A 12131-nucleotide genomic window follows, 5' to 3' on the forward strand; every position below is an offset into this window, starting at 1 on the left:
ATTCCACTTATTGCAGCACGTGACGCTCGTCATACGTACGCGTCAGCCACGCGTACGTGTCATGTGGACGATGCTCCTGTCACGCGCACGCTTCAGTCACGCGTACGCGTCGCTACCAGCTTCTGAAATCCTTAATTTTTTTGTGTTCCTTCCACTTTTGCATACCTCTTTTCCATCCTCTAAGTCATTCCTGCCCTATAACCTCTACAAACACTTAACACACATATCATGGGATCGAATGGTAATAAGAGAGGATTAAAAATTAGCAATTTTAAGGCCTAAGAAGCATGTTTTCAATCATAGCATAAAATTAAGAAGGAAACTTAAAAACATGCAATTTACATGAATAAGTGGGGGAATAATTGACAAAATTCACTCAATTCAATCCAAAATATACCATAAAATAGTGGTTTATCAATGAGTCATGTTGTTTGGAACTCTCTTACAAAAGATATATTTGATAGAAATTGAAATGTTTTTCTTATGAAGTATGGTGTTGGAGACAATAAGTGACTTTCAGGTAATGGTGGCTTTATTAGAATTAATTCATATTGTTATTTTTAGTGTTTTTTCTTTGTAATAACGGTGCAAAACTGTATATCTTTTGGTGTTGTGGTTTCTGATTTACTCTTTTGATGCTTTTTTAGAACTTTTTGAAAATCTTCGTTTATGAATCCTAGTATATATTGATAAGCATTTTCGGACTAGAATAAGAAGAACACAAAAAAATGAGATCATGCATACTTTTTTTAACAAATTTATTATAAGAAATAGCTCATTGATTTGATTTGTAAAACAATATGATCATTGCGTAGCAAGTATTGAGCAAAAAGTGAGAGAATCTGATACTACATATTTTCATACTATTATGCTTTGTGCAACAAAATCATCAATAGAAGCTCAATTTCGGCCTGTGTATACTCAAGAGAAGTTCAGAGAAGTTCAAGCACAATTTAGAGAAAAGATGAATTGTACCACAAGATCGACGAAGTCCGCTCTAGATTTTATGTAAAATCCGTAAAATTAATAAGTAATTAGCCAATAAATTAATAATTAATTAGAAAAATTAAAAATATGAATTTTATAGTTTAATAAGATAGAACTAATTAAAATAAAAATTCTGACACTAATTTTAGAGAATTTAACCCAAAATTAGGCCGAACGGATCGAACTGGGCCCGTATTGGGTCCAAGGCCCAACTCAATCCATAAAACTAAATGAGCTTCAGCTCATTCCCTCCCCCTTCATTCACAACTCACGTTCCAAAACAGAAGGGAGGAAGAAGGAACATTCCAAAACCCTTGGTTCCACTTCAAATCACTATATCTTCTCACTCCGAGCTCTGATCGCCGCACCGTTTGCGGCCACGCGTTCGCGGCATTGAGCTTTACAAAGCCCGGTGACTAATTTTGGTAAAGAACCTCAATTTCATCCCAGATTTTCTTTTTCCCCTAATTTTTGAAAACCTTGAAGTTGGGTTTGTTGAAACTTGATATCTTGGTGTTTAGGCTCAACTTAAACTCGATGGATTAGCGGGTTTTGCTCATTTGAGGCACGGATATGGTAAGGTCTCTCTAAACCATGTGGATTCTTGGATTATTGTGTGTTAGACATTGAAAATTGGTATATAGATGTGGTAATGTGTAATTATGTTTTTGGAGCACCATTGAGGAGATGGAAACTTGATTTGGGTCATTGGATTGCTGAATTTGGTGGTGAAGCTTGATACTTTGCCTAATTGTGTTGCCTTAGGTTATACGAGTAAATCGGCCAATGTATGGTTTAGGTTTCTCATTTTTAATATATAATGTCTTGTGAAAATTTAGGGTAGGTAACCATAGGATATGTGTGAATGTATGAGTATGTTAATTATTTAGTACCTTTGATGATATGTGTTGATATGGATTGAGCATTTTTTATATTTATTGATTATGATGGAAATAGAATGGTTGTGGGCATAATTGTGAAGTCTATGAAAGGGGATTTTGTGAAAGTAAGGTAAGGTGGGTGATAGAAAGGTATGATTTTTTGTTGATATGATATGGTGTGTTGTGGTACTGATTATATGTATAGGATGTTGAGGTTTGAGTTTTGATTTTGAATGAAAATAGAGGATAAAGGTTTTTGTGTAACTTTAATTTTTGGCCAAACTTTGGTGAGCCATAACTTGGCTTCCAGACTCCCAAATTTCTTCAAACTAGTTTCATATGAAAATGTGGTCTGTGAAGTTTACACCATTTGAAGAATGGATGAAAAATGTTTTAAAACAAAAAAGTTATGGCCGTCAAAAGTTCGAAGTGCAAAACTGAAAATTCTACAGCATTCAGCATTTTTGCCATTCTGCAAAACTTGCGTACGCGACCACTGCACGTGACGCGACCAACCTATTCGGGTTGGGCATCTCGCGTACGCGAGCAAAGTGCTGGTGTACGCGACAACCCTATTTTCAGCAAATGAAATTTTGTATTTTAAAACTTAATTTTGAACCTCTAAACCTCTAATTTTACTCTTTTAGCCCCTACACCTTAGTGGTATGTCTAGTAATAAGATGAAGTTAGGAAAATGTAATAACTTGGAGATGAAAAAAGAATTTTAAAAGGTAATATGTGGCTGGAGAAGATGGTACTTGATTTGATAAAGATGATAAAAGTGGTATATGAGACAATTAAGAGAGTAATGTAATAAGAGAACGATGAGATAATTGATTATGTTAATTAATTTAGAACGATGAGATGAGCTATGAATTATTGTTCAGAATGAAAATGATATTTATGAGATATAATTGATTATTATTGAGACATTTGTTGACCCCCTGTACGTAAGATGTGACCAGGCACTTTAACTCCCAGATTCTCCAATGGGCATGCATATATGAATATTATTGAGTTTAGGGTATTGTCTCTCCCACGTCAACTTGGAATTCTTCCCATGAAATATTATTGAGTTTGGGGTGTTATCTCCCCCATGTCAGCTTAGAATTCTTTCCATAAAATATTATTGAGTTTGGGGTGTTGTCTCACCCATGTCAGCTTGGGTTTCGTCCCATGGTTTATTTTTGAGCTTGGGGATGCGCGTACAGAGGGACTGTCCACGGTTAGCTACCAGGGCAAGTCAGGCTGGCTGTGTAACCGACAGTTGATATCAACAACCATAGGACAGGCATACATCATATGCATATTGTTTGAATTGCTTGCTTGTGCATTAATTGGGATTGTCTAAGTGATTTTAACATGCTAATTGTTATACTTGCTATTTGTATTACTTGTATTCTTCTTGTGTCTGCTATTGCCTGTTTGTTTGTCTATGTAAAGTCATCGGAGTTGGAAGAACGGAGAAAAGGCAGAGAAGTTAGGAATTTAGTTAATCTTATGACTTGGTTAAGTTAGAAATCCTTAGAAAATCACCTTGACTTATGGTTTCTACTTAAGTTCTTTAAGTTTTATAATCTGAATGTTGGAGTTCTAGGATTGCCTCTGGCATTCCCAGGACCTTATATCTTATGTACGTGGCACCTTTACGATACTGAGAACTCCCGGTTCTCATCCCATACGATATTGTTGTTTTTCATATGCAGGTCGAGAGGCACCTCACTAGGTGTCTGGAGTTCTGCAGTGAAGTGGATATTTTGGGACTTTACTTTTGATCTTTTTTTATATATGTATAGACTCTCTCATGTGCATACTTGTTTTACTTTTGTACCTCTCAGAGGTGTATGGAGAACTAGGACTTTATGTATGTATTTTGGGATTGTGGGTTATGTATATATATATGTTTATGAACTTTAGCTTTCTTCGTACGTAATCCTTAATCTTGAGTGTTGCGCTTTTAATTTTACGATTTTGTCTTACCTACTCTTCAAGGCTCCTATTATACTATCTTCTTTCGACTATTATATGTGTATATGTTTTATTTTAGAGGTTGTAATATCACACCACCTCGAATTTATGACTTAAGCGTAAAGCTCTGTGTGGTAGGATGTTACATTTTATAACATATAAAATTTTAGAACAGATTTCAAACTCCATATTCAATAAGTTTATGGTTATATACGACACAAAAACACATCTAAATTCATTTTAAATCTAGAAAAGTAATCAATATGGTTTAAATGACACTAAAAGTAGTACAACTATCTTGCATCAACTAATTACACTAAATCTAAGTCAATGAGACCTAGTGCACCTCATTTAACGCAAAATGGCACCGAAATTACTTGACGATAACGACAACAAATTCAGTTCAAAATAAGCACATAAACAAGATTCAATCATCCACGAAAACATATGTATATAAATTTTAAATTTAAAAAAGTCATTAATATGTCTTAAATGATACTAGAAGCACTACAACTATCTTTCATGAATTAACTACATCAAATCTAATTCAATGAGACCAAGTGTACCTCATTTAACTCAGAATGGCACTGAAATTACTTAATAATGATGCACACAAACTCAGTTCAAAATAAGCATACAAAGAAGACTCAATCATCCTCAAAAATACATAAATATAAATTTTAAATCCAGAAAAGTCATCAATGAGTTAAATAACACCAACCAAGCACAGTCATCACAAAATCAATACTATAAAGAGAACTATTGTTCGTACTTTTTACTTTATCGCGAGAACACAAACTAGAATGGAAATATGAGTATCTAGTATTTTGCGAGAGAGAATTCGAGAGAGAAAGGAAAAACTAGAATGGAAATGGACGACTTAGATTTTGATTACCTTCAATAATGCTTCAATAGTGTTACGATATTTTTTGTTGAAAATTTAAACTTAGACCCGAGAGATTTCACAAGTTTTTGCAAAGATTTTGAGAGATTTTTGAGAGAGGGGTGGTTTGAAATAAATTTCTTATTGAAGTTATAATGAGTTTATAAACCGTTTTTCATATAAGAGAGCACGGCATGCGAAACGTTAATGAAGAGTTGGTACATGTATAACATGCTCTCACTAGTAAAACTGGTTTTTATTAGACTTGGACCAATTTATTAAAATTGATTGTCAAAAAATTTGGATGTGTAGCATAACTGTTTCAGCTAGATGTAACATTGCTTAGCATATAAAGGATTATTGGCTGCTATATATTATAATCATCCTTTTATAATGAAAAAACAAGTTTACTCCTGAAAAAAAATAATAAAAATACAAAAAAATATATATCCGACGGCAACATCAATAGCAGAGCAAATCAATGCAGTGCAAGCTGCAACAACAGTAGTGACGCAGTTGAGGATCCCCCAACGGTGCCACTTTTCCTACTACTTCCTCTCTTCTCCTTCTTTGGTTAATGATGCAGAAGCTGCAGCAACAACACCAATAGCAATGAGGAGCCAAGATTAACACCGTCTCTCTTTCTCTGCAATCTACTTTTCTCTCTTTTTCTCCCTTCTCTAGATCCATAAGTCTCTTCGTCTTTCTCTAAAAAATTGTCTCTTTTTTCAATTAAATAAATTAATTGTGTTGTTATTGTTGCTTTGAATGTATTGGCTTTTCACGTATAATTCTTCTCTGCTTCACTGCTTTTGATCTCTTTTCCCTCTCTTTCTCTTTCTTCTTCAAGGGTGTGAATGAATGAAGGTGACGGTGCAGTAGCTACGAAGGAGCTCGCTCGTTTGCGGTAGAGCTCACTGACAATAATGGCAGCATGGTGGCTACGAAGGAGCTCTCTCTCTCTCTCACTGACAATAATAGGATGAAAGTTTGTAGGTAATCGGATGCATGTGGTGGTGGGTGAATTTCATGGAGGTAGATGATGATGATGAAAATGAATGGAGGAGGAGGATAATGATAGATTTTTTTTTTCTTTTTTGTCTCTGTTGATGATTTTCAACAATGATAGTTTTTTTTGAAAAAAGAAAATGATAAAAGATGATTTTAATGAAGGATAAATATGTTCAAAAATTTTTTCTTTAATAAAAGGATGATTTTAATACTAAATGTAATGTAGAAGTCTTATTATTATTATTATTATTATTATTATTATTATTATTATTATTATTATTATTATTAGTTGTAGTTAACTATCAATAGTTGTAGTTAATTATTATTACTGATTTTTTTAAGTTTCACTACCAAAAAAACAGTTTATATTTTTTTTAGTTGATTGATTAGAAATAATTAAAACATATGATTTTTTTTAGTGTAGTTATAGTAGTAATACTAATACTAGTGTTAGTGTTAGTTAGTTAGTTGTTGTTAGTGTATATTATTAATTTAATAGCTGTGAGTATATATTTTTTAGTGATTTAGTTTTAAAAATGTAATTAAATATATCAGTGTTGATGTTATTAATTATTAGGATTTATATTTAGAAATTNNNNATTTAATAATAATATAATAATTATTAAATATATTTGTTACTGAGCTGGGTATTAATTTATATTATTAGAAATAATAGTTATTGACTGGTTTTAGTTATTGACGGTTAATTATCATTTTTATTTTTAGAGTTCAAGAAACACCAGACATTTACACCAAATAGACTCATATACTATTAGGGTGGAGGCAGAATTGAGAGAGAGTGGCTTTTATCACATATCTCAAATTAGGAAGATCATGTCTCACAGCACGACTATAGACGCACTGGTTGAAAGGTAATGTCCTGAGACACACACGTTTCATCTTCCACACGGTGAGTGCATGATTACTTTGGAGGACGTCGCCATGATTTTTGGACTCCAAACTGATGGCTTGCCAGTGACTGAATCAATTGATCACAACACAAGTGGGTTAGAGAACGAGTGCATAACCCAATTTGGTAGTGCTCATAGGCTGAACGGCCATAGAAGAAGCAGAATCAACAAGCTGACATGGTTCCGTGCCCTAAAGCGGCGCCAACATTTGACTGATCAAGTAAATAAGAAAATTTATGTGAAATGTCATACGGTGTGCCTATTTGTTACGACGTTATTTGGTGACAAGTCTGAAATCATTGTACACTGGAAGTATTTGTCGTTGCTTCATGACTTTTCTCAGATTCATAAGTTTAGTTAGAGTTCTGCTTGCCTTGCACACACGTATTGATCCTTATGTCGGACATCGAGGTATGATTGTAAGGACATGGATGGTCCTTTGGCATTGCTCCTTGTGTTGGCCTGGATACGGATGCCGTCAATAGGCCTTTGTCAGTGGATACCAACTTTCCACTCGCTCGCAAGTAAAATTTAACTAAGCTGTGGGTTTAGTTATTTTTGCTATAGTAATTACTGTCTAATATGAACATGATATGCCAGGTGGAATGATTATCAACCCACCATCAAACAATATAAAATTAGAAACCTCTGACGTCAACAGAAGGTTGGACGATCTTTCTCTGGATGGATACGTGTTTTGTCATTTAACTTTTTCTTATATTAAATTAAATTGATGATAACATATTTATAGCTTTGAGATTTAATTTGTTTTTACAGTTTGTGTGGGACGCATATAATCCTAACCGTCAGAGCCGTTTTGACCAATTTTAACTTTTAAATTTGTATAACATGCAAAATTAGAGGTGGCAAACAGATCGAAACCTGTCAACTCAGCCCGTGTAACTTGCCAAAAAAGGCGGGTCGAACTGAAAATTTGAAACTGCCATGATTAAAAAGTCCGTCTACCCCTCACTGCTTAATCTGCGGGCTTTGTCGGGTTTCGGCGGGGTGGAGCGGGCTTTCCCGGTGGGCCCGACATTTTTTTCCGTAATTGAAGATGATAATTGAAGATGTTTTAAGTTATAATTTAGATTATGTTATGTTTGATTGCTTAGAGACTTGAAAATGTTTAATTATATGTTTTGGACAATGTTTGTTTTATTTTTTACAATGTTGATTTTATTATTTTATTTCAAAAAACTTGGTTAATGATTATGTATATTACATATTTAGAATTATAAAGACTTTAATTTTATAAATTTAAAAATTATAAATTTGTTAAAATAATTATGAAATTATATATATTATTTAATATTAATAATTTATTAATTAAAAAAAGAGAGAAAATCGGAATCGTTAGACGAAGTGAGACAGGTCAGCCCGTCGTTTGCCACTCTTGTACAAAACATCATTGCCGTTGTCCATTTTTTATTTTTAAAAAAATCATTCACAAAATAGCATTGTCGGTTTCTAATTGTAAAATTTTAAAATAATTATTTTATTACAACGTTTTGTTTGCTGTGGGATTTTTTTCTAATATAGAATATGAAAAATATTTATTTTTCTAAAATCCATTTCTGAGCTTTATTTATCGAAATGCACATTTTTTTTTAATTTGGACAAGTTCGTCGCATCCCACAGCAAACTCTATAAAAACTAGTAAGTTAGCTGATTTTATAAAAATGATAGAGTTCGTCGTATCCTCCTCCGAACTTTTCACGTTTTTACTCAATATCATCGTCTCCAAAAGAGTATATAGATCTACAAATAGTATATAGGCTGCATTTGTTTCTAAGGACCGGATAAGACACGAAAAGAGACACAAAATTTTATGTTCTTGTATTCTGTTTGGTGATAAACTAGAACAAATTATGAAAATTTAATTTATTCTTATTTTTTTTCATTCAAAAAATTTGAGATGAAAAATATAACAATAAAAAATATAATTATAAAAAATTAACAAGAATAATAAAAAAAAATAAAAAATAAGTTTTGTCTCTTGTTAGTGTCTCCGTGTCCTTTCTGTCAGAATGGACACAAAATACGTCTCTGCACACATTGTCTCTGGTCATGTGTTCTTAGTGTCATCCTTAAAGTACACAAAAATACACGGACAATAAACATGACTTCTTGAGAATTTTTTTTTTAATTATAAATTAAGAAAACAAGTCATATTTAACAATGACAACTATTATTATCGTCTCCAAAAATACACAAGTACACCTTATATTTAACTATTTCCCAAAAATAACTATTATAGATCTATATACTTTTTTGGAGACGATGACATGGATTAAAAACGTATATTTTAAAAATTTGAGAGGAGAGTTCGGGGGAAGGTATGACGAAGTTGTCCAAATATTAAAAAAAATGTGTATTTTGATAAATAAAGCTCAAAAATGAATTTTGAAAAAATAAACATTTTTCATAATTTATGTTAGAAAAAAATCCGTTTGTTGTGACATATTAAAACTTTTTTCTATGACATTGTGTAACTCGCACCCAAAAAAAAAAAATAATAATAAAAAAAATCACTCATCTTCCTGCAATATTAAAAAAACTCGGCCGAAATAATATGATACGTGTTATTCAAAAACATTAGTATATATGGACTTTTTTTATAATCTCCATTATAGTATTTACCTAAAGTTTTTTCCCCAAATAACTAACAGTTGGGAGATGTGTAGTTGTGGATAGCCCCACAAGAGAAAAGCCCATAGGGGTGATAGTGGAGAGAGTGGAGATTGCCAGACTGGAAGTGGAAACCGTACAGGGAGTGGAGACTGGAGAGTGGAGAGGGACCGATTGGTAAATTAAATTCCTTTGTTCCCACTAATACATATATAGTTGTAAATTGGTCAAACCCGAATTGGTCTCGGCTGCTAAATCAAATTATCGTCCTCTGCACCTTTTCGCCTAAACTTTTATCTGTTCAGGTGCTCTCAGTCTCAGGTTCTTTCTTATGTGTGAAATTTCTGTATGTTATTTTTTTTTTGCTACTTTGTTTTTGTTTTCATTTTTTAGATTGTTGAAATCCGCACCCTAATGTTGACGCATTACGCATATAATTGTGTTAGCTGAGTAATTACATGAACCTTTGTTTGAGTGGTGAAAGTCTGGTAGTTCGAACCCTAATTTACGGTTCATAAATTGCCCAATGATGCACACATAGATTGTTGAGCGGCTACTCGTGTTCCTTCATAACCTGATCTGTACTTCTCTCTCTCTCTCTCTCTCTCTCTCTCTCTCTTGAATATGCTATGTTCTTTTTCTTTTACTTTTTCTCATTATTTTTCTTTTGTTTTTCTATCACTCTCTTGTCTTTCTCTCATGGCTCTGAAAACCAAACTGAACTTGTGAAAGCTGCAGAGACGGTTATGAATGGAATTCGGGTGTCTAAAGCCGCATATGATTCTCTACTAAGCTATGAGATCTGAGGGCTTTTTCTTCGTTTTCCCCTTTAGGATTATTATTACTGTTTCATACAAAAATTAGCGCACATAATTTTCTGTTGATTCTGTTTGTGTATGTTAATGTTGCCCAATGATGGAGAAATTAGACTATTGAGTAGCTACGTGGTTCTGTTTTCTAGCTGGACGTGCACCATTGACTCCACTCTCTCTCTCTCTCTTTCTCTCTCTTAATCCATCTCTGCGTATGTGTGGGTGTGTGTGTGTCTGGAGGGAGTGTTACCATATATAATAGCAATGAATAATCATAATAATCAATTAATTCAATGGTGCAAGAAGGCTGTTAATGAAGCCCGTTTCAAAAGCTACACTTGATTTCTATATAGCTATCAGATCTGAGGGCTATGCATATCTTTTTCCTTTAAGAAACGATAATTAGGATGTATGTTTATTGTCTAGTAGGGAGGGGCCAACTGGTGTCTTAAATGTTGCTATCGTTAGTTTAATCGGAAGGGTTCTGACAGTAGATAACCATGATACTGGCTACTATGCATTGTGCATGGATAATCTGTGAAGGACATATCTAATTTCATAATCAATTCATCCAACCCTGAAATCTCAGTTTTGTTGGCAAGTGGAGCTGCTTTATTTTTCTGCATTGCCCTTTGTGATTGCTGGCTTGGCTCTAGTTAAACTTTGGATTTCTTTATATTTCAATCTACAAGTTAAGGATTATACTTCAATCTTATCTTTCAATCATGCAGTGGAAATTTACCCTAATTTTCTCTAATTTCCCTAATCATATTATCTATATAAAAGCAACAATGATTTTTAAAGAAACTTTTTATTTTTATCTAACCTTTCTGGATGTACTTTCCTTTCTGTAAATTAGTATTGCTTGTGTCATTTGACATAGCTTGAGATTGAGTCTGGCGTACACGAGTGAGGTTGATCACTGTGCATACATTATGTTAAACAAAATTACAAAGATTTTGGTTGCATCCCCAACTATTACCTATTGGTGGTGGTGCTAAAGATCTTTCAAAGTTCATACTCTTGAAGAGGAGGACATTTACCATATCATGCAATTCCTATTCATTCAGGAAGAAACTCTTGCGGGCAATCTTGAAGAGAAGGGAATTTACAATTGGCGTGACTGTAATACAACTTTATTTTATTTGTAGTCTTGTCATGGATCATGGATGGTTATGAAGATTTGTATTATTATTATTAGTTATAGTTCAAATTGCTTAATGTATATACGTTTAGTCGTTTATTTTCATTATTTGATTATTATAAGTCTACGTTATAACTGTTGAACTATCATTAAAAGCAATTAAATTTATATATTTGTTTACTCTATTCGTGAAACCCAAGCTATGATCCACTAACAGAGGAATTCGAATACATTTGTTCTCTCTTGTCTTGTCTTATTGAAACAGAGCAAGTTATCACATCTTGTCTTGTCTTAACTTTAACGTTTCTTATCTCTTCCTCTTCTCACTTTGGTGCTATATAAGATCAAGTTGGTGTTTTATGTTACACTGGATGAAAGTCAAAGGTGGTGTTATTACTATTTTAAAAATGATATTAGTTAAACCTAATGTTTGTGGTTAAGGTTCTCTGTGTTAAAACAGTGAAATAGGTTTGATAGGATTCGAATCGTTGAGTGGATCCATGATCGGGTTGGATCAATTTCTCTAGGTTCACGTGAGATTTGGTTGTGTGAAAAGTTTGAGTTTTATGAATTTGTTTTCTTAATTTTACTAAAAAAACACGTGATGAGAGAATCGGAAAACTTAGAAAGTTTCATTTGAACTTAGATTTGATTTCTCTTTGTTCTTGTGTGAGTTATTTGTTCCTTATTCTCGTTACATATAGTTTAGTTTAAAACAAACTTATCCACGGAAGAAGGGACCAAGTTAGGAAAATATAGAGGAGAAACTACAACTACCGTTACGTATTGACGTGTACAGAAGAGAACTTAAACATTTATTGGAAGGTTTGATCTTTACATACGCGTTCTTATCTCAGGATTTACTAGCACATCCCTTAGGTTCCATTTTCCATTCGTTAATAA

This window comes from Arachis ipaensis, chromosome B05 (genome assembly GCF_000816755.2).
Source record: "Arachis ipaensis cultivar K30076 chromosome B05, Araip1.1, whole genome shotgun sequence".
NCBI classification, from domain to species: domain Eukaryota; kingdom Viridiplantae; phylum Streptophyta; class Magnoliopsida; order Fabales; family Fabaceae; genus Arachis; species Arachis ipaensis.